The 21,733-nt window shown below is 47.5% G+C and overlaps 1 pseudogene across 1 annotated transcript; it reads left to right on the top strand.

The window, feature by feature from the left end:
• On the top strand, window positions 1-17,248 carry LOC310823713 (glutamate--cysteine ligase regulatory subunit-like; annotated as a pseudogene). Its single transcript has 7 exons — window positions 1-176; window positions 799-864; window positions 4,482-4,556; window positions 4,876-4,924; window positions 5,175-5,388; window positions 6,210-6,324; window positions 17,223-17,248. The product of its transcript is annotated as a glutamate--cysteine ligase regulatory subunit-like (transcript).
• Window positions 17,249-21,733: the final 4,485 nt, after the last annotated feature.

Genomic DNA, 21,733 nt, shown 5'->3' with positions numbered 1-21,733 from the left:
CCATGGAAACCACCGACACCGGCGGCTCCTCTGGTACTCGTAGCGGGTCCTCTGGGACCGTCTCCCCCGGTGGTACCTCGTTTCTGACCCGGGCCACGACGCTCAACCTCCACACCGGGAACCTCGTCAACCGGAGCCGGCTGAAGAAGAAGTGTCCGTCGTCCCCGAGTGAGGAGGTAAGAAGGGCGGGGGGGGGGGGTCGGGAGGCTAGAGGCTAATGCTAACGGGGCTAACGAAGCTAACGAATTTACCTACAGAGTGCAGTGTTGACGGGGTGCTAAAGGCTAATGCTAACGGGGCTAACGAATTTACCTACAGAGTGCAGTGTTGACGGGGTGCTAAAGGCTAATGCTAACTGGAGCTAACGAAGCTAACGAATTTACCTACAGAGTGCAGTGTTGACGGGGTGCTAAAGGCGAATGCTAACTGGCTCTAACGAACTGACCGTGTGTGTGTGTGTGTGTGTATTATGAATGTGATTAAATAAATACTAAATATGTCGTTTTATTGTCATTTTCTGTCTGTCTGTCTGACCTGTTGTTGCCGTTCAGCTCCAGGATTATATCCGCGCCACGCTGTCTCTGACCTGTCTGTCTCTCTATCTGACCTGTCTCTCTCTGTCTGTCTGTCTGACCTGTGTGTCTTTTGTTGCCCTCCAGCTCCAGGATTGTATCCGCGCCATGCTGTCTCTGACCTGTCTGTCCCTCTGTCTTATCTGTCTGTCTATCTGTCTGTCTGTCTGTTTCTCTCTGACCTGTCTGTCTCTCCATCTGACCTGTCTGTCTGTTGTTGCCGTAGCTCCAGGACTGTATCCGCGCCACGCTGAGTGACTGGTCCTCTGAGACGCCGTCGGCCGGGGAGAAGGTGAGACTCATCCCTCTCTTCTCTCCCTCCCTCCCTCCCTCCTTTCCTGTCTCTCTCTTCCTTCCCTCCTTTCTTGTCTTCCTTACTTCCTTCCCTCCTGTCTCTCCCTCCCTCCTGTCTCTCTCCCTCCCTCCTTCCCTCCCTCCTGTCTCTCTCCCTCCCTCCCTCCCTCCTTCTTTCCTTCTCTCCCTCCCTCCTGTCTCTCTCTCTCTCTCCTTCCCTCCCCCCTTCTCTCCCTCCCTCCCTCCTGTCTCTCTCTCTCCCTCCTTCTCCCCTCCTTCTCCCATCCCTCCCTCCCTCCCTCCTGTCTCTCTCTCTCTCTCTCCTTCCCTCCCTCCTTCCCTTCCCTCCTTTCCTGTTTCCTCTCTTCTTTCCTTACTGTCGGCGAAGGAGAAGGTGAGACTCATCCCTCTCTTCCTTCCTTCCTTCCTTCCTTCCTTCCTTCCTTCCTTCCTTCCTTCCTTCCTTCCCTCCCTCCTTTCCTTCGTCTCTCTCTGGATGCTCCACACACACACACACACGCACACCCACACACACGCGCGCCCAGAGGCGTCAATGTTTAGTGAGTCAAGTGACAACGTGTGTGTGTGAGAGAGAGAGAGGGAGACACACACACACACACACACACAGATAGACAGACAGACACACTCACACAGACACACACACACTCACTCACACAGACACACTGTGGGAGCCTGGTCGACAGGCGCAACAGCGGGTCAACCAATGAGAATAGAAACAGGCGGAAACAGGGGTTGCGGTGAAATCAACGTAGGGTTTTATTTCTAAGGTGCGGGGAAAAGGGAGAGGCGAAAGGCAACTCAAATCTTCACCGGGTTGGCGGTTGGCGCTACGGCGCTCCGCCAGGTTCTTCTTGTCGTCAGAGAGAGAGAGAGAGAGACAGGCCAAAGTTAGTCGGATATCGGGTCCCTTTCACTGACCTCTTCCTCCGTCGGTTGGGGGGTTCCTCTCCGTCTTCCAGGCTTTCTCTCCCGTTTGGCTTATGAGACTGGCTTAGCGGGTGTCTGGTCTCGACTCGTTCCTCCAGCCAGTCTGTCTTCAGCTTGTCCTGGGGAGTTTAAAAGGCCTCAGGATCGCCGAGCTGACTCAGCGCACCTGTGAGCGGTGAGCTGAGTCATCTGATTGGTGGCGGAGTCTCCAGGACATAGAACTGGGATAGTACCTCCCATTCAGCACGACACCCCATGGCTGCCTTTGCCTCCCCCTTGTGGCCACCAGGTGTCTCTGTGGGGCACTGCTCACCGGCTGGGCCATCACAACACACATACACACACACACTCACACACACACACACACACAGACAGACACACACAGACAGACACACACTCACACAGACACTCACACACACACAGACACACACGCCCAGAGGCATCAATGTTTAGTGAGTCAAGTGACAACATGTGTGTGTCTGTGTGTGTGTGTGTGCCCCTGAGACAGGGAGAGAGAGAGGGAGACACACACACACACACACACACACACACACACAGACAGACACACACAGACACACACACACAGACACACACTCACACGCCCAGAGGCGTCAATGTTTAGTGAGTCAAGTGAAAACGTGTGTGTGTGTGTGTGTGTGTCTGTGTGTGTGTGTGTGGGTGGGTGCTCCTGAGACAGGGAGAGAGAGAGGGAGACACACACACACACACAGATAGACAGACAGACACACTCACACAGACACACACACTCACTCACTCACACACTCACACTGTGGGAGCCTGGTCGACAGGCGCAACAGCGGGTCAACCAATGAGAATAGAAACAGGCGGAAACAGGGGTTGCGGTGAAATCAACGTAGGGTTTTATTTCTAAGGTGCGGGGAAAAGGGAGAGGCGAAAGGCAACTCAAATCTTCACCGGGTTGGCGGTTGGCGCTACGGCGCTCCGCCAGGTTCTTCTTGTCGTCAGAGAGAGAGAGAGAGAGACAGGCCAAAGTTAGTCGGATATCGGGTCCCTTTCACTGACCTCTTCCTCCGGTCGGTTGGGGGGTTCCTCTCCGTCTTCCAGGCTTTCTCTCCCGTTTGGCTTATGAGACTGGCTTAGCGGGTGTCTGGTCTCGACTCGTTCCTCCAGCCAGTCTGTCTTCAGCTTGTCCTGGGGAGTTTAAAAGGCCTCAGGATCGCCGAGCTGACTCAGCGCACCTGTGAGCGGTGAGCTGAGTCATCTGATTGGTGGCGGAGTGTCCAGGACATAGAACTGGGATAGTACCTCCCATCCAGCACGACACCCCATGGCTGCCTTTGCCTCCCCCTTGTGGCCACCAGGTGTCTCTGTGGGGCACTGCTCACCGGCAGGGCCATCACAACACACAGACACACACACACACACACTCACACACACACTCACACAGACACACACAGACACACACACATGCCCAGAGGCGTCAATGTTTAGTGAGTCAAGTGACAACGTGTGTGTGTGTGTGTGTGTGTGTGTGTGTGTGTGGGTGGGTGCTCCTGAGACAGGGAGAGAGAGAGGGAGACACACACACACACTCACACATACGCACACTCACACAGACAGACACACACTCACACAGACACTCACACATACACACACATGCCCAGAGGCGTCAATGTTTAGTGAGTCAAGTGACAACGTGTGTGTGTGTGTGTGTGTGTGTGTGTGTGTGTGTGTGGGTGGGTGCTCCTGAGACAGGGAGAGAGAGAGGAAGACACACACACACTCACATACACACAGACACACACACACACACTCACACACTCACACAGACATACACACACTCACACAGACATACACAGACACACTCACACAGACACACACACAGGCAGGGAGACGGGGGGGAGGCAGGTTTGGGGGGGAGGGTTGAACAGGGAGGGAGGGAGGTTCTGCTGAGGTCAGCTAATCTCTCTCTCTTTCTCTCCCTCTCTCTAGTTCGACTAGTCTGGTCTGTCTCTAACCTGGACTGCTCCCCCCTCCCAGGCACGCCTGGCTGTCTTTCTGTAATCTGTCTGTCCTGAACCTGTCTGTCTCTCAGACCTGTCTGTCTCTCCAGGAGTCTGACGTCCTAGACTGTTCCACCCCCCACGCGGCCGAGGCCATCACGCCTGTCTGTCTCTCTGTCTGTCTGTCTCTAACTTGTCTCTCTCTCTCTAACCTGTCTGTCTGTTTACCTGTGTCTCTCTCTCTGACCTGTCTGTCTCTCCAGGAGTCTGACGTCCTGGACTGCTCCACCCCCCATGCGGCCGAGGCCACCATCATGCTTGTCTGTCTCTCTCTCTCTGACCTGTCTGTCTCTCTCTCTCTAACCTGTCTGTCTGTTTACCTGTCTCTCTCTCACCTGTCTTTCTCTAACCTGTCTGTCTCTAACCTGTCTGTCTCTCTCTCTCTAACCTGTCTGTCTGTCCTGAACCTGTCTGTCTCTCAGACCTGTCTGTCTCTCCAGGAGTCTGACGTCCTAGACTGTTCCACCCCCCACGCGGCCGAGGCCATCACGCCTGTCTGTCTCTCTGTCTGTCTGTCTCTAACTTGTCTCTCTCTCTCTAACCTGTCTGTCTGTTTACCTGTCTCTCTCTCACCTGTCTTTCTCTAACCTGTCTGTCTCTAACCTGTCTGTCTCTCCAGGAGTCTGACGTCCTGGACTGCTCCACCCCCCAGGCGGCCGAGGCCACCATCACACCGGAGGAGAGGGAGGAGCTGAAGGTGTCTGGTACGCTACGACAAGCTAACGCAGGCTAACGCTACGCTAATGCAGGGTAAGACAGGTTAACGCAGGCTAAGACAGGCTCACGCACGCTAACACACACCACGATAACACATGCTAATAAATGCTAGTGCATGCTAACACCGGCTCACACGCACCACGATAACACACGCTAACCCAGGGCTAACAAACGATACCAGCCCATGATTACACACGACGCGACCACACGTTAACACAGGCTAACAAATGACACCAGCACATGCTAACACAGGCTAACCTAGGCTAACCCACGCTAACGTTGTCGTTGCAGTCAAGCTGTTCCTGTGCGAGTCGGACCAGTCGTCCATCAGGCAGGCTGTCGACATGGGTGAGTCCTGCCTGTTTGTCTGTCTGTCTGCCTGTTTGGCTGTCTGCTTGTCTGTCTGTTTGTTTGGCTGGCTGGCTGGCTGTCTGCCTGTCTGTCTCTCTCTTTACCTGTTTGTCTCTCCCCTCCACAGCCTGTCTCACCCTCGCCCTGTCGACCAGGAGGACAACATCCCCCCCCCCCCCACACCCAGACCCTCTCGGACCTCTAACCTGTCTTTCTCTCCCTAACCTGTCTCCCTCCCCCCCAACAGCCTGTCTCACTCTCGCCCTCTCCCAACTCGACTCGGTCATCCTGGCGCCCGCCCCCCCCCCCCCCCGGGGGCCGACCACGCCCCCCAGACCCTCTCGGACCTGCAGCCGGCATGGGTTTTCTTGGAAACGCTGGTGGCGTCCGGGAAGGTGGTCGCCATCGGGACGTCGGACCTGGACAAGGGCCTCCTGGAGGAGCTGCACAACTGGGCCCAGGTGGGTGTCTGTCTGTCTTTCTCTGGCCTGTCTGTTTGTCCTGGACGGTGTGTGTGTCTGTCTGTCTGTCTCTCTCTCTCTCTCGCTCTATCCCTGACCTGTCTGTCTGTCCTGGACAAGGGCCTCCTGGAGGAGTTGTACGACTGGGACCAGGTGGGTGTCTGTCTGTCTGATCTGTCTGTCTGTCCTGGACAAGGGCCTCCTGGAGGAGCGCTACGACTGGGCCCAGGTGGGTGTCTGTCTCTGTCTCTGAACTGTCTGTCTGTCTGTCCTGTGCTGGGGGTATCTGTCTCTCCCTGACCTGTCTGTCTCTCTCTCCATGTCCAAGGTGAAACCCCACCAGTAACCAGGTCAAACTGAGTGCGTACGCCAACTGTCTGTCTCTCTTTCTCTCTCTCTCTTTCTCTCTGTCCCTGTCCTGTCTCTCTCTCTCTGTCCCAACCAAGCAGTTAACAGTGTCTGTCTGTCTGTCTCTCTCTCTCTGTCCCTGACCTGTCTGTCTGTCCCTGACCTGTCTCTCTCTCTCTCTCTCTCTCTCTCTCTCCCCCGTATCCAAGGTGAAGACCACCAGTAATCAGGTCAACCTGGCGTCCTGTTGTGTGATGCCCCCCGATCTGATGGCCTGTATGTCTCTCTGTCCCTGACCTGTCTGTCTCTCCCTGACCTGTCTCTCTCTCTTCCGTATCCAAGGTGAAGCCCACCAGTAACCAGGTCAACCTGGCGTCCTGTTCTGTGATGCCCCCCGATCTGATGGCCTGTCTGTCTCTCTGTCCCTGACCTGTCTGTCTCTCTGACCTGTCTCTCTCTCTCCCGTATCCAAGGTGAAGCCCATCAGCAACCAGGTCAACCTGGCGTCCTGTTGTGTGATGCCCCCTGATCTGACGGCGTATGCCAAGCAGGCGGGGGTCCAGCTACTGACCCACAACGACCCCAAAGGTGGGTGTCTGTCTGTGATCTGTCTGTCTGTGATCAATTTGTCTGGGGGTGTCTGTCTGTCTGTCTCTCTTTCTCTCTCTCTGTCCCTGACCTGTCTGTCTCTCTCTGACCTGTCTGTCCCCCCTCTAACCTAACCTCCCTCTTCATCTGAGCTGTCTGTCTCTCTCTGACCTGTCTCTCTCTCTCCCTCCCTCTCTTTCCATGTCTGTCTCTCCCTCTAACCTGTCTCTCTCTCTCTCTCCCTCTCTTTCCATGTCTGTCTCTCCCTCTAACCTGTCTCTCTCTCTCTCTCTCTCCTTCCAGAGCTTATCTCGGCGGCGGGCTTCCAGGAGGCGCTGTCTCTCTCTCTCTGACCCGTCTGTCTATCTGTCTGTCTTTGACATGTCTGTCTCCCCTCTAACCTGTCTCTCTCTCTCTCCCTCCCCCCTCTCCCTCTGAGCTGTCTGTCTGTCTTTGACCTGTCTCTCTCCCCCTAACCTGTCTTTCTCTAACCTGTCTGTCTCTCTGTCGTCTTCCAGAGCTCATCACGTCGGCGGGCTTCCAGGAGGCGCTCCGTGAGAGCGCGGCGTTAGCAACGGCGTCCCACGGCGACCCTGACCGCGACCGCTGTGACGCGGCGTCGGCGTGGCGTGGCGCCTCCGCTGGGTCCTGCGCTACGCCATCATCGTCAAGAGCTGCGGCATCATCAAGGCCAAGGGCTACCCGGTCCACGCCACCCGGGTAGCGTAGCGTAGCATAGCATAGTCTGGTGTAGTCGAGGCTAGCATAGTGTAGTGTAGCCTTAGCATAGCATCGTGTAGCCTTGGTTAGCCTGGTTAGCGTAGCGCGGACGACACCTTGGTTAAGTTGAAAGACTTAGCTACGGTTAGTAGCTAAGTCACATGTATGTAATGTGATGTCATGTATGTAATGCTTATGGAGTTGATGGTGGATTAAATCTGTTCCATCAGTTTTCCAGCGACTGACAGAGAGCAGAAACACGCTGCATGGCGCCATCTGTTGGTCGACTGTCGACAGCACAACACATGAGGCCAATGGAGGAAAGCAGAACCATGTGAGAAGATTTCCTCTTCAGTGGTTGAACCTTTCACACATCTGGCACTCCGGATTGTTTCAGCAGCGTAAAAACAAAATGCATTTTTAAATGTTCCAATGTATTTCTATGGGACTGTTAGGGATAGGAATGTATTTCTATGGGACTGTTAGGGATAGGAATGTATTTCTATGGGACTGTTAGGGTTAGGAATGTATTTCTATGGGACTGTTAGGGTTAGGAATGTATTTCTATGGGACTGTTAGGGATAGGAATGTATTTCTATGGGACTGTTAGGGTTAGGAATGTATTTCTATGGGACTGTTAGGGTTAGGAATGTATTTCTATGGAACTGTTAGGGTTAGGAATGTATTTCTATGGAACTGTTAGGGTTAGGAATGTATTTCTATGGAACTGTTAGGGTTAGGAATGTATTTCTATGGAACTGTTAGGGTTAGGAATGTATTTCTATGGGACTGTTCGGTGCCAACATGTTTGACAACATGGTAAGTTAGTGAGTTTCGTTTCTAGGCACACTAGATCGTATCCAGGGGTAATAGAACATTAGTGTAAAAGAACATTAGTTTAATAGAACAGTGTAATAGAACATTAGTGTAATAGAACATTAGTGTAATAGAACATTAGTGTAAAAGAACATTAGTTTAATAGAACAGTGTAATAGAACATTAGTGTAATAGAACATTAGTGTAATAGAACAGTGTAATAGAACGTTAGTATAATAGAACATTAGTTTAATAGAACATTAGTATAATAGAACATTAGTGTAATAGAACATTAGTGTAATAGAACATTAGTGTAATAGAACGTTAGTATAATAGAACATTAGTGTAATAGAACATTAGTGTAATAGAACATTAGTGTAATAGAACAGTGTAATAGAACGTTAGTTTAATAGAACATTAGTGTAATAGAACATTAGTATAATAGAACATTAGTGTAATAGAACGTTAGTATAATAGAACATTAGTGTAATAGAACATTAGTATAATAGAACATTAGTGTAATAGAACGTTAGTATAATAGAACATTAGTATAATAGAACATTAGTGTGAACCAAAGGGGACGTTTTCTTTCCAGTGTTAACACTTCCCTTAGCAACGTCATGACAACCCAAATGTGCAGACAGGCCTAGGAGACGCTGAGAAAATCACCAGGACTCCACTGCCCTCTCTGCAGAGCATCTACCACCGCAGAGTCCACAGGAGAGCCGCCTCCATCCTCAAGGACCCCACCCACCCCCAGCACGGACTGTTCACACTTCTACCCTCAGGCCGGAGGTACAGAAGTGTTAAATGCAGGACCACCAGACTGAAGAACTCCTTCTTTCCCACTGCCATCAGGCTCCTAAACAACCCATAGGAGATTAATATAACCTTACTACCTCAAATAACTGAATTTTCCAGTTTGCATAATTGCACTGCTACATTTGCACTGTTTTATTATTATTATTGCTGCTATTTTATTTTATGCCTTAAATTTTGCTGTCTTGTACATTTGTTTAGTATATATTGTATATTCTTTAGTATTGTATATTTTACATTGGTTGGCATTCTGCGGACAGCAAAGCAAGAATTTCGTTGTACAGGGAAACATGTTTTCTACTGTGCATATGATAATAAACACTTTGAATCTTGAATCTTGAATCTTAACCCTGACCCTGACTCTAACCCTAACCCTAACTCTAACTCTAACTCTAACCCTAACCCTGACCCTGACCCTGACCCTGATCCTGACTCTAACCCTAACTCTAACTCTAACCCTGACCCTGACCCTGACTCTAACCCTAACCCTAACTCTAACTCTAACTCTAACCCTGACCCTGACTCTAACCCTAACCCTAACTCTAACTCTAACTCTAACCCTGACCCTGACCCTGACTCTAACCCTAACTCTAACTCTAACCCTGACCCAAACTCTAACCCTAACTCTAACTCTAACCCTGACCCTGAACCTGACCCAAACCCTAATCATAACCCCAACCCTAACCCGAACCCTGGGACGTTCTCTGTCTCCTTGCAGTAATCTAGAGCAGGAGTCCCCAATTACCGGGCCGCGGACCAGTTTCGGCCGTGGATCATTTGGTACCGGGCCGCACAGAAAGAATAAAAACATTTTAATTTGTATTTTATTTCCATTTTATTGACTATCGCAGTCTGCAGGGTGTTTGAAAAATGACCACTTCCATCTGTGCCACTTTTCCACACTTCTCAGTCGCAGTTTTTTTTCCATGCACCGATAAATGAAGCCCACAAGCTAACCCAGCAAAAATGAGTAAAAAACAAACATTGCTGGAGAGATTCTTTGAAAAGGGGGAAAGACTCTATGATGAGACAGCAGAAGACTCCTAGACTGCCAAAAAAAAAGAAAGCTGCATTTAAAAGAAAATACCTAAGAGTCCTACTTAAATTACGGGTTCATCGCAACAGGTGATTGACATGCCCCAAGCCCGCTCTGTATAATATGTGGCGACCGGCTATCCAACGAGGCCATGAAGCCTTCAAAACTGCTTCGCCACGTAGAGACCAAGCACCCTGCATTAAAAGACAAGTCTTTGGTGTTTTTTTTAAAGAAAAAAACATGAACACGAAGGACAGAAGCAATTATTGAAGGCCACCACATCATCAAATGTGTCTGCACTGAGAGCATCATTCTTAGTGGCTAACCGCATTGCCAAGGCTAAGAAGCCCTTCACTATTGGTGAAGAGTTGATCATGCCTGCCGGTAAGGACACTTCGGGTGTCACTGTCTCCCATCACCCCTAGATGGGACCGTCTCGTTGCAGGGAAACAAGCTCAGTGCTCCCACTGATTCTGTATTATGGTGAGTTGAGTCACTTTTACATTATAAATGTAATAATTAAATGAATAATTAAATTATATAATATGCACTTTATTGTGTTTTGTTATGCGCGTGATTCTTTCCCCCCCGGTCCGTGGAAAAGTAGTCTTGCATGAAACTGGTCCGTGGTGCAAAAAAGGTTGAGGACCGCTGCTCTAGAGCAGGAGTGCCCAACCAGTCGATCGCGGTCTACTGGTAGACCCCGGCCTGATCCCAAGTCGATCACGAGGGGTGTAGGAAAAAATGAAAAAAAAAAAGTCTTTTTTATGTGTAACTGTAAACTGTTTTGTTTTGTTGTAGTTATGCGTCGTTGGATATGTTTTGTTTTGTGTGTGTGTGTGTGTGTGTTATATTTTGTATTAAATGTACACTACAGCCTATCATGAGTCCTTGCCTGCGCACCCTATCAGTCTCTTAAACACGTCCACAAAAAAAAAAAAAGTAGGTCACGTTTAACCTACTGTAGCGCGAGACATGCATGATAGTAAGTTGACAGCTGTCAACAGTAGCTAGCAGCTAGCGATCAGAGCGGTTACGCACTCCTAAACTTTAACATGTCTGAGGGGAAACGAGCCAAGACCTACCATTTTCACCCTGAATGGGAGGAAGATTATTTTTGTGTTTATTCTCATTCAAAGCCTGTTTGTTTGATCTGCAATGCAACGGTGGCGTTGGCAAAGAAAGGGAATCTGGAGCGGCATTTTAAAACGGTACCCGGGAGCTACGAGAGGGATTTCCCTGCAAAAACGCCTTTACGCGCCACAAAAGTGCGGGATTTGAAAGCACAGCTTGCAGCACGGCAGTCAATCTTCACCAAACCGAAGACCCAGGGTAAGGCCGCAACTATTGCTTCCTATCGCGTCAGTCACGTCCTTGCTAAACACAAGAAGCCATTCAAAGACAGCGATATTGTGAAGGAAGCCTTTCTCGAGGCAGCGGATAGCCTTTTTGACGACTTTAAAAATAAAACCGAGATCGTGAAGGCCATTAAAGAAGTGCAACTCTCCCGCAATACGACTACAAGGCGATGTGAGGGAATGGCTGTGGATGTGGAGGAGCAACTGAGGAAGGATATTGACGCGTGAGTGCTTTTCCCTCCAATTTGACGAGTCGACTGATATGGTGGATGTGGCACAATTGTGTGTTTTCATCAGGATGGTTTTTGAAGACATGAGCGCCAAGGAAGAGCTACTCACCATTTTGCCATTAAAAGGACACACCAGAGGTGAGGATATGTTTAATGCTTTCATGGGATTTGTTAGCGAGACAAAACTGCCGCTCTTCAAGCTGATCTCCATCACAACTGATGGGGCGCCTGCTATGATGGGCCGCACCAGTGGGTTCATTGCAAAGAAAGTGAATCTTTCCCAGATATCCTGAATTATCATTGTATAATTCACCAGCAAGCGTTGTGTGGAAAGATTTCAAATATGAAAGAAGTGATGGATATTGCAATGAAGATTGTGTGTTCAGTTCGGGCCAGGAGTCTGCAGAGAAGGCTTTTCCGTGCTCACTTGGAGGAGAATGATGCTGAGCACACACGCCTTGCAACCAGCTCCTACACTCCTGACTACGAGAAGCTAGCCTCCTCCTCCCAGTGTCAGGTCTCCCACTAAGGTAGGAAGTGATTTCCTTTTTTCAAACTCAGAGTGTTACGTTCCCACTCCTACATGTGCGTGTATCCTTGTTGTGTTTTGTGTTTCCTTCTGTTTTTCCCTTACCCTGTCACTCTACATTCAGGTGTCCGTCAGCAATTGGCCATTCGTCCCCATCAGTCATCACTGTTCCTGACCAATCAGAGGGCTGTCCGTGTCCTTTAAAAGCTCCGCTGGACTTCCCCTCGGGAGTCAACCCATTTTCACCGTAGTCTTGTGTTTGCTGTCGACTCACTGTTGCCTGGTTGATCGAAACCTCCGACGTACTTGTTTACATCTAGTTTTCTTTTGTTATATTTACGTCATTGTTTACTTATTGTTTTTCTCATAATTTGTCTGTCTGTTAACTGTACGCCATAGGGGTAAGGTGAATAGGTAAGAGACCCATGGGTTTACATTTCCAACACGTAGGCTCACCTCTGTTACAATTCACCAGGTTAGGAGTGGGTGCCGCCCCATGTATGTTCTAGTCTAGTGTAGCATAGCACTTTAGCATAGCCCTGATAGTATAGCTTACTATTGCACTAGTTTAGGACATCACTTTTGTTTATGATTTCTTTGCTTTGGCACCGCTCAAAAAAAGTTCCCTTTTCTCCTTGGCGTGTGTCTTGTGTTGTGTTTTCCCTGAGGAAACAAATAACTGTACATAGTTGAATTGTGGTTTGTGGTTGTTTAATTCCTACAATAAGTCTGATGTACTACCTTTTTGTTGCGACTCCTCTACCGCCCCTAGACGTAGACGAGTTTTCATCTGGAGTCGTAACACAGAGATCTACCTGTTTTGTATCTGGTTTATTTTTCTGTTTGGTTCATATTAAGGTCAGTTATGGCTATTGCTCATCATGCAGATTGGCGTGTGTGTGTGTGTGTGTGTGTGTGTGAGAGAGAGAGCGGGTTTGTGCTACAGCACACTATGCAAACTGGCAACTGTGTGAGAGGAATTTGTCTGTGTGTGTGTTTGAGAGAGGGAGGGTTTGTGATGTGATGTCTAGTGGTTGTGTGACAACAAGAAAAAGTGTTGTGAGGTTAGTTACTGCAGGCTGGAAACGATGTGTGTGGGTTTGCGATGTTGACACTGGACTGGTAGATCTCGGGAGGTTGGCGACTTGAAAAGTAGATCTTGGGTCAAAAAAGGTTGGGCACCCCTGCTCTAGAGGAATTAATTGCCAGCAGAGGGCGCTGCTGTTAAATGTCAATAGTGGCAGAGAGTTTTTCATGATCATTATTTCCTTTTTCTTTGAACAGTTGAGATGATCCCATCTAAGGCTGTTAACAAGGACTTCACCATATATCTGACAGAGAGACGTCTCATCCATGGTTTAGGGTTAGACCAGGGGTGGGCAAACTACGGCCCGCGGGCCACATCCGGCCCGTTTGTCTTTTTAATACGGCCCGCCGAAGATTGGTACAGATTTGAGGGTTGAATATTAATTAAATTACTAAACTGCATTCATTTGACCTTGTCCTGTAATGCCTGGCATTCCACCAGGTAGCGCACTAAGGGGCAGTCATACATTGAGTTGATTTTGCGTAGCCCGGGCTACTCTCTGTTATTACTCTGCTACTGTTCTGAACCCATCTGCAACAATGAGTGGGCCAAAGAAAAGAAAAGTCGACAGTGAGTGCAGAGTGTTTAATAAGGAATGGGAAACTAAATACTTTTTCATTTAAGTCCGGTCAAAGGCTGTATGTCTTATTTGCCAAGAAACCGTTGCGGTTTTAAAGGAATACAACATCAGCCGTCACTTTTCCACCAAACATGCTAATTACGCTAACAACCAGTCAACGCAAGAACGGACAGCTACCGCTTTGAGGTTGGCAGCTAGTTTGCAGGCTCAGCAAAACACCTGTATCCGACAAACTGCCATTCAAGAATCAAGCACGAAGGCAAGTTATTTGCTGGCATTCAAATTAGCAAAGACCAGCAAGCCTTTCTCAGAAGGGGAGTTTCTCAAAGAGTGCATGGTAGAGACAGCAGGTATCTTGTTTCCTGAGAGCAAGAACAAATTTGAAAAAATGAGCTTATCACGCAGGACAGTGACTCGCCGTGTTGAGCTAATTGACGAAGACTTAGCTAGCAAGCTAAACAAAAAAGCGGAGTCATTTACATTATATTCCTTGGCACTGGACGAAAGTAATGACATAAAGGACACCGCTCAGCTTGTCATTTTTATCAGAGGGATTAATGACAATTTTGAGATAACGGAGGAGTTTTTGGCCATGGAATCCCTGAGGGGGAAAACGCGGAAAGATGACTTGTATGACAGCGTTTTGGGGGTCATCAAGAGGCACAAGCTACCTTGGAGTACACTCGCCAACGTTACCACAGATGGATCGCCAAATCTGACTGGAAAAAACGTCGGGCTGCTCAAAAGAATCCAGGAGAGGGTGAAAGAGGACAACCCTGAGCAGGAGGTAATTTTCCTACACTGCATAATCCACCAGGAAGCACTGTGTAAATCCGTATTGCAGCTTGACCACGTAGTGTAGCCAGTTGTAAAACTTGTTAACTTTATTCGAGCGAGGGGACTTCAGCATCGTCAGTTTATTATGTTTCTTGAAGAAACTGACGCTGATCACCAGGACTTGCTTTACCACTCTAATGTCCGCTGGTTAAGTTTGGGGAAAGTATGAGTGAAACGGCGCCACAGGAGTTGCAGTTGGAACTGATTGATCTCCAATGTGACACCGTCTTAAAGGAGAAGTTCAACTCTCTTAAACTGGATGAGTTTTATGCTTCATTAAGCGCAGCCAAATTTCCAAACATCCAAAAGATGGCACAGAGGATGTTGTTTGGCTCTACGTATGTGCGTGAACAGACTTTTAGCGTGATGAACACCAACAAAGCACCCCACAGATCCCAGTTGAGTGATGAACACCTCAGATCTGTTCTGAGAATTGCCACAACAAAACTAACACCAGACTTCGATGCACTGGTCAAAAAGGGTGATCAACAACACTGTTCCCGCTAAAAGTAAATGTAAGTATTAACCCTGTATTTTTTATGTTTATGTTTGATATGTTTATAATTTTTGATATATGTTTTATGTTTGATATGTATGCATCTGGTGCTGGCCCGGCCCGTCTGTCAAATTTTAAAAGTCAATGTGGCCCCTGAGCCAAAAAGTTTGCCCACCCCTGGGTTAGACTGTAGCTCCATCCTCTCATTCAGGACAGCCCAGGCCTCCTTCTTTCTCTCCTGCAGTCTAACCATGACCTCCATCCTGGTCTCTCCTGATCTATGTCGTGACTGATGGGGTTATGGTTGGTAGAAGACATGGATTATCAGCTTCTGATGCATGGATTGAGTAGAAGCAACAGTACAACAAATGATTTTCATTAAACCTAACCCCTAACCGTATGTTTATATATATATCTAACCTAACCCTATGTATGTGTGATTTAGTCCAGGACTAGGCTAGTTCATGTGTACTTAGCCTGTGCTAGTAGAAACATGTAGTTAGCCTGTGCTAGTAGAAACATGTAGTTAGCCTGTGCTAGTAGAAACATTAATGTGTAGTTAGCATGTGCTAGTAGAAACATGTAGTTAGCCTGTGCTAGTAGAAACATGTAGTTAGTCTGTGCTAGTAGAAACATGTAGTTAGCCTGTGCTAGTAGAAACATGAATGTGTAGTTAGCCTGTGCTAGTAGAAACATGTAGTTAGCCTGTGCTAGTAGAAACATGAATGTGTAGTTAGCCTGTGCTAGTAGAAACATTAATGTGTAGTTAGCCTGTGCTAGTTAGTAACGTTCATGTGTAGTTTGCCCATATGCCTGAACTCGTAGAATAGAATAGCTTTTTTTTTCTCAGGTGGAATTACAAACGTCTATCCTTGCTGCAAAGTCCGTTCAACAAGTCATATTGTTGTAAAATAAACCTGTAGTACATTTTGATTAATGGAGATGACAGCAGGAGTTCCCTTTATAAAGCCTTTATTACAGACAACAGAGAGAAGAGAAAATGACTTGAGTTTGAGCTGGTCCACTTGGCCTGCTGGCCGGCCGGGTGCTTCAGGGAACTCAGATACACAACACCACAACACCACCCTAACCTAACCTAACCTTAACCTAACCTTAACCTAACCTAACCCTAACCTTAACACAAACAGGCTTCCACATGTTTGTTAAAGTTACACATATAGTCAGAACGGTCTTTTACTGTTCTGAATTACTGATTAACACACAGTTATCATATATATATATATATATATATATATATATCAGACTATTACTCTTAGCAGTAGGTTTTTAAGCATTATCATTAAAACATTCAATCACTTGCCTTTTTACTTAAATCTAAATCTTCATTGTCCGAAGCAAACAATGGAATAGTATTCTCTTCCTGATGATGCCTTTTTACCGGGTGACCTCATTCTTCTGACATCTCAAACTTAATTTAAAATGTTCTTAAACACCAAATATTCTTACTTAGTTCATATTCTTTCAATGCCAAACATTCCTTCATATTTTAGTTTGTATTCTCAGACTTTCAATGTCCAAATTTGTGCAAAACATCCTAAGTTTGGATTTAACTTGCCTGCCCCCATGATTGATAGATAAGTACTTACATTAAACCAGCTACTGTTATTATAATAATGTCTTGTCAACCCTCACACCATCATCATAAACTTCACATCATAACAGCAACCTTCATTCAATACCAGTTAGCATCCACTCAAAGTCTCCTTCTGCATTTTACTTCCTACTCTTTGAAAGTCAATCCATTTCTTCATCTTCCGATCGATACTCTCAAACTTTCACTGCAAACATGAAGGCCACTGTTGCATTGCATGTTCATATACATATTTCCCGCCCTGATCGATCGATGCAATGAACACAGACACAGAAAAGCATCCCTTCAGAAACCCCAGACACCGAGATAAGATTCAGTTAAAGGTAGACTCAGCGATATGATGTCACCGCGTGGTCTGGTCAACATGGTGTCAGAGCGTGTTCTTTTTTTTAAGGATCAGACAAACAACTTCTTACTTTTAGCTATTTTATTTATGTCAAAATTTCAGGCTTATACAAGGACCACTTTGGCAAGGAACAGCAAGCTGTTAATCTGTAACCAACCCTCCAAAAATGGATGGATTCTAACAGTCACGTAAAGCAGTAACACAAATGATGTGATTGGCTGTTTGGTTGGGGAGAAGCCGTGGTTTAGACTTGGCTCTCCCTTGTTGGTGCACGGGCTGGTCCCAGCCCCTTGGCACACGATTGGTCCCATCAGCGGAGACAGCGCCCTGCTAGTGAGATAACACACCTGCTCTGGTTTGTCCCTCCCTAGTCTGGTACTTTTCCACTACAGCTTTTTGTGTAAACATGTGTTGAAACATCCTTCTTGATAGCCTGGCTTGACCTCTCCATGTATTAATCCAACGTACCACGGGACTAATGCTTGATCCATCTCTCATTTATCAACAGGCCACCACATTAGTAAATTTAGCACACTGCAGTAATGTATTTTTCATTTAGCAAAAATAAACTGTATTTATAAAAATAAATTCCCAACAACGATCTGGTACAGTCTGGTAAACACGGTCTGGTAAACGCCATCAAAACATGTAATTGCATGTTAAAAACACATTAAACTAACGATGTGAAACAACATTCCAGCTCCAAGCAGAAAGAAGGAATGTCTTATCGGCCGGTTTAATGACTAATACCAATGGAAAAAGAAGATTTCTTAAAATACCTCTAAAAAGCAAAACATATTTCAAAATTCTAAAGAAAAGATGTCTTTAACATAATCTAATGAAAAAACAATGCATATCAAAATAAAGAAACAACCGATTAAGCAAAAATATTTCTGAATACAAGTAAAAGCATAAGTAAATAACATTGTTGTTCTATGCTAACATTGTTTTTATTCAAGCAAAGCTCACCTTAGACCTCAGTCTGACCTTAAAAAGCAGAAAACATCCTTCGAAATATAAAAAGCATCAAACCCTTTTTCTATGATAAAACAACATTCATTTTCTTAAAGGGGCAATCTGGGATTCAAACAACGGTCTCCCCGCCAGGCTGAGGGACGGGGCTAGAGAAATGTAACCTCTCAAATTCAGAGACGGAGCGATGGTTGAAATAACTGACCATCCATGACATTTTAAATGGTTTTCACCATGTTAACTTCATGATGGTTTTAACATGTTAACTTCATAATGGTTAGGGTTAGGGTTAGGGTTAAGTAAAACAACCTGATATTTTGTCTTCTGATTCATATTTTGGGGTCAGTTGAAGTCAATTCATGAGGCATTTATAAGTCATATTCTTCAATACTCAATGGCTATCCTGTATATCATTCATTTATGAGTCCCAACATGGATGTACCAATCCCAGATTGCCCCTTTAAAGCTGAGCTAAAATAGCTTCCATGTCTTGTTGCTGGACGTTCAGTTACTCCTGAGGATCCAAATCTGACATCATGATGACATCATTGCTTGGCTTCTCTTCATCAGGCTGAGCTGTTCAACACAGGAATAAAACAACATGATTTTGTATCATTACTGATATTAAATAACATGTGATATTCAATTAAACGCGTGTTACCACATAGTTACCTCATAGTTTCTTAGTAAATACTGGCTAATTACCAGTTAGAACCGGGCTATAAAATAATATACGTGATCCTAGCAACACGACCCTAGCAAGAACAGCTGTCAGTAACGCTAATCTATAACTGCGTGGTGATTGGTCAGAAATGTATCCCCACATGGGACAGGCGCCATCTTCCCCGTCTCTGTCAGAACCAACAGTGAATCAAGGGAGAGGCGTATCTCTAGTTTATACAATCTCTGGTCCTATTCACACAACTACAGGCAACGTTCCCATTCTAACACCAGAGGGCAGTGTTCCCATTCTGACACCAGAGGGCAGTGTTCCCATTCTGACAGCAGAGGGCAGTGTTCCCATTCTGACAGCAGAGGGCAGTGTTCCCATTCTGACACCAGAGGGCAATGTTCCCATTCTGACACCAGAGGGCAGTGTTCCCATTCTGACACCAGAGGGAAGTGTTCCCATTCTGACACCAGAGGGCAGTGTTCCCATTCTGACACCAGAAGGCAGTGTTCCCATTCTGACACCAGAGGGCAGTGTTCAATGACCCTTAGGAGGGTCAGCGAGCTGTAGTGTACTGTAGACAGGGGAGTGTTTAGGAGGGTCAGCTAGCTGTAGGGTAGTGTAGACAGGGGAGTGTTTAGGAGGGTCAGTTAGCTGTAGTGTAGTGTAGACAGGGAAGTGTTTAGGAGGGTCAGCTAGCTGTAGTGGAGTGTAGACAGGGGAGTGTTTCGGAGGGTCAGCAAGCTGTAGTGTAGTGTAGACAGGGGAGTGTTTCGGAGGGTCAGTTAGCTGTAGTGTAGTGTAGACAGGGGAGTGTTTAGGAGGGTCAGCTAGCTGTAGTGTAGTGTAGACAGGGGAGTGTTTAGGAGGGTCAGCTAGCTGTAGGGTAGTGTAGACAGGGGAGTGTTTAAAAGGGTCAGCTAGCTGTAGTGTAGTGTAGACAGGGGAGTGTTTAGGAGGGTCAACTAGCTGTAGTGTAGACAGGGGAGTGTTTAGGAGGGTCAGCTAGCTGTAGTGTAGTGTAGACAGGGGAGTGTTTAGGAGGGTCAGCTAGCTGTAGTGTAGTGTAGACAGGGGAGTGTTTAGGAGGGTCAGCTAGCTGTAGTGTAGTGTAGACAGGGGAGTGTTTAGGAGGGTCAGCTAGCTGTAGTGTAGTGTAGACAGGGGAGTGTTTAGGAGGGTCAGCTAGCTGTAGTGTAGTGTAGACAGGGGAGTGTTTAGGAGGGTCAGCTAGCTGTAGTGTAGTGTAGACAGGGGAGTGTTTAGGAGGGTCAGCTAGCTGTAGTGTGGTGTAGACAGGGGAGTGTTTAGGAGGGTCAGCTAGCTGTAGTGTAGTGTAGACAGGGGAGTGTTTAGGAGGGTCAGCTAGCTGTAGTGTAGACAGGGGAGTGTTTAGGAGGGTCAGCTAGCTGTAGTGTAGTGTAGACAGGGGAGTGTTTAGGAGGGTCAGCTAGCTGTAGGGTAGTGTAGACAGGGGAGTGTTTAAAAGGGTCAGCTAGCTGTAGTGTAGTGTAGACAGGGGAGTGTTTAGGAGGGTCAGCTAGCTGTAGTGTGGTGTAGACAGGGGAGTGTTTAGGAGGGTCAGCTAGCTGTAGTGTAGACAGGGGAGTGTTTAGGAGGGTCAGCTAGCTGTAGTGTAGTGTAGACAGGGGAGTGTTTAGGAGGGTCAGCTAGCTGTAGTGTAGTGTAGACAGGGGAGTGTTTAGGAGGGTCAGTTAGCTGTAGTGTAGTGTAGACAGGGGAGTGTTTCGGAGGGTCAGCTAGCTGTAGTGTAGTGTAGACAGGGGAGTGTTTAGGAGGGTCAGCTAGCTGTAGTGTAGTGTAGACAGGGGAGTGTTTAGGAGGGTCAGCTAGCTGTAGTGTGGTGTAGACAGGGGAGTGTTTAGGAGGGTCAGCTAGCTGTAGTGTAGTGTAGACAGGGGAGTGTTTAGGAGGGTCAGCTAGCTGTAGTGTAGACAGGGGAGTGTTTAGGAGGGTCAGCTAGCTGTAGTGTAGTGTAGACAGGGGAGTGTTTAGGAGGGTCAGCTAGCTGTAGTGTAGTGTAGACAGGGGAGTGTTTAGGAGGGTCAGTTAGCTGTAGTGTAGTGTAGACAGGGGAGTGTTTCGGAGGGTCAGCTAGCTGTAGTGTAGTGTAGACAGGGGAGTGTTTAGGAGGGTCAGCTAGCTGTAGTGTAGACAGGGGAGTGTTTAGGAGGGTCAGCTAGCTGTAGTGTAGACAGGGGAGTGTTTAGGAGGGTCAGCTAGCTGTAGTGTAGTGTAGACAGGGGAGTGTTTAGGAGGGTCAGCTAGCTGTAGTGTAGTGTAGACAGGGGAGTGTTTAGGAGGGTCAGCTAGCTGTAGTGTAGTGTAGACAGGGGAGTGTTTAGGAGGGTCAGTTAGCTGTAGTGTAGTGTAGACAGGGGAGTGTTTCGGAGGGTCAGCTAGCTGTAGTGTAGTGTAGACAGGGGAGTGTTTAGGAGGGTCAGCTAGCTGTAGTGTAGTGTAGACAGGGGAGTGTTTAGGAGGGTCAGCTAGCTGTAGTGTGGTGTAGACAGGGGAGTGTTTAGGAGGGTCAGCTAGCTGTAGTGTAGTGTAGACAGGGGAGTGTTTAGGAGGGTCAGTTAGCTGTAGTGTAGTGTAGACAGGGGAGTGTTTCGGAGGGTCAGCTAGCTGTAGTGTAGTGTAGACAGGGGAGTGTTTAGGAGGGTCAGCTAGCTGTAGTGTAGACAGGGGAGTGTTTAGGAGGGTCAGCTAGCTGTAGTGTAGAGAGGGGAGTGTTTAGGAGGGTCAGCTAGCTGTAGTGTAGTGTAGACAGGGGAGTGTTTAGGAGGGTCAGCTAGCTGTAGTGTAGTGTAGACAGGGGAGTGTTTAGGAGGGTCAGCTAGCTGTAGTGTAGTGTAGACAGGGGAGTGTTTAGGAGGGTCAGCTAGCTGTAGTGTAGTGTAGACAGGGGAGTGTTTAGGAGGGTCAGCTAGCTGTAGTGTAGTGTAGACAGGGAAGTGTTTAGGAGGGTCAGCTAGCTGTAGTGTAGTGTAGACAGGGGAGTGTTTAGGAGGGTCAGCTAGCTGTAGTGTAGTGTAGACAGGGGGGTATTTAGGAGGGTCAACTAGCTGTAGTGTAGACAGGGGAGTGTTTAGGAGGGTCAGCTAGCTATAGTGTAGTGTAGACAGGGGAGTGTTTAGGAGGGTCAGCTAGCTGTAGATGTAGAGGGCAGAGGGTTCTTACCTGGAGCCCTGCAGCATTTCACCACCAGTACGATGGTCACCAGCAGGTAGGGGAACACCACCAGTAAACTACACAGCAGCCTGGGCAGAGACATGAA

This window comes from Argentina silus (assembly GCF_951799395.1).
Source record: "Argentina silus genome assembly, chromosome: Y".
Classification (NCBI taxonomy): domain Eukaryota; kingdom Metazoa; phylum Chordata; class Actinopteri; order Argentiniformes; family Argentinidae; genus Argentina; species Argentina silus.
The sequence above is the reverse complement of the archived record's forward strand: the minus strand, read 5'-3'. Positions and strand labels throughout refer to the sequence as shown.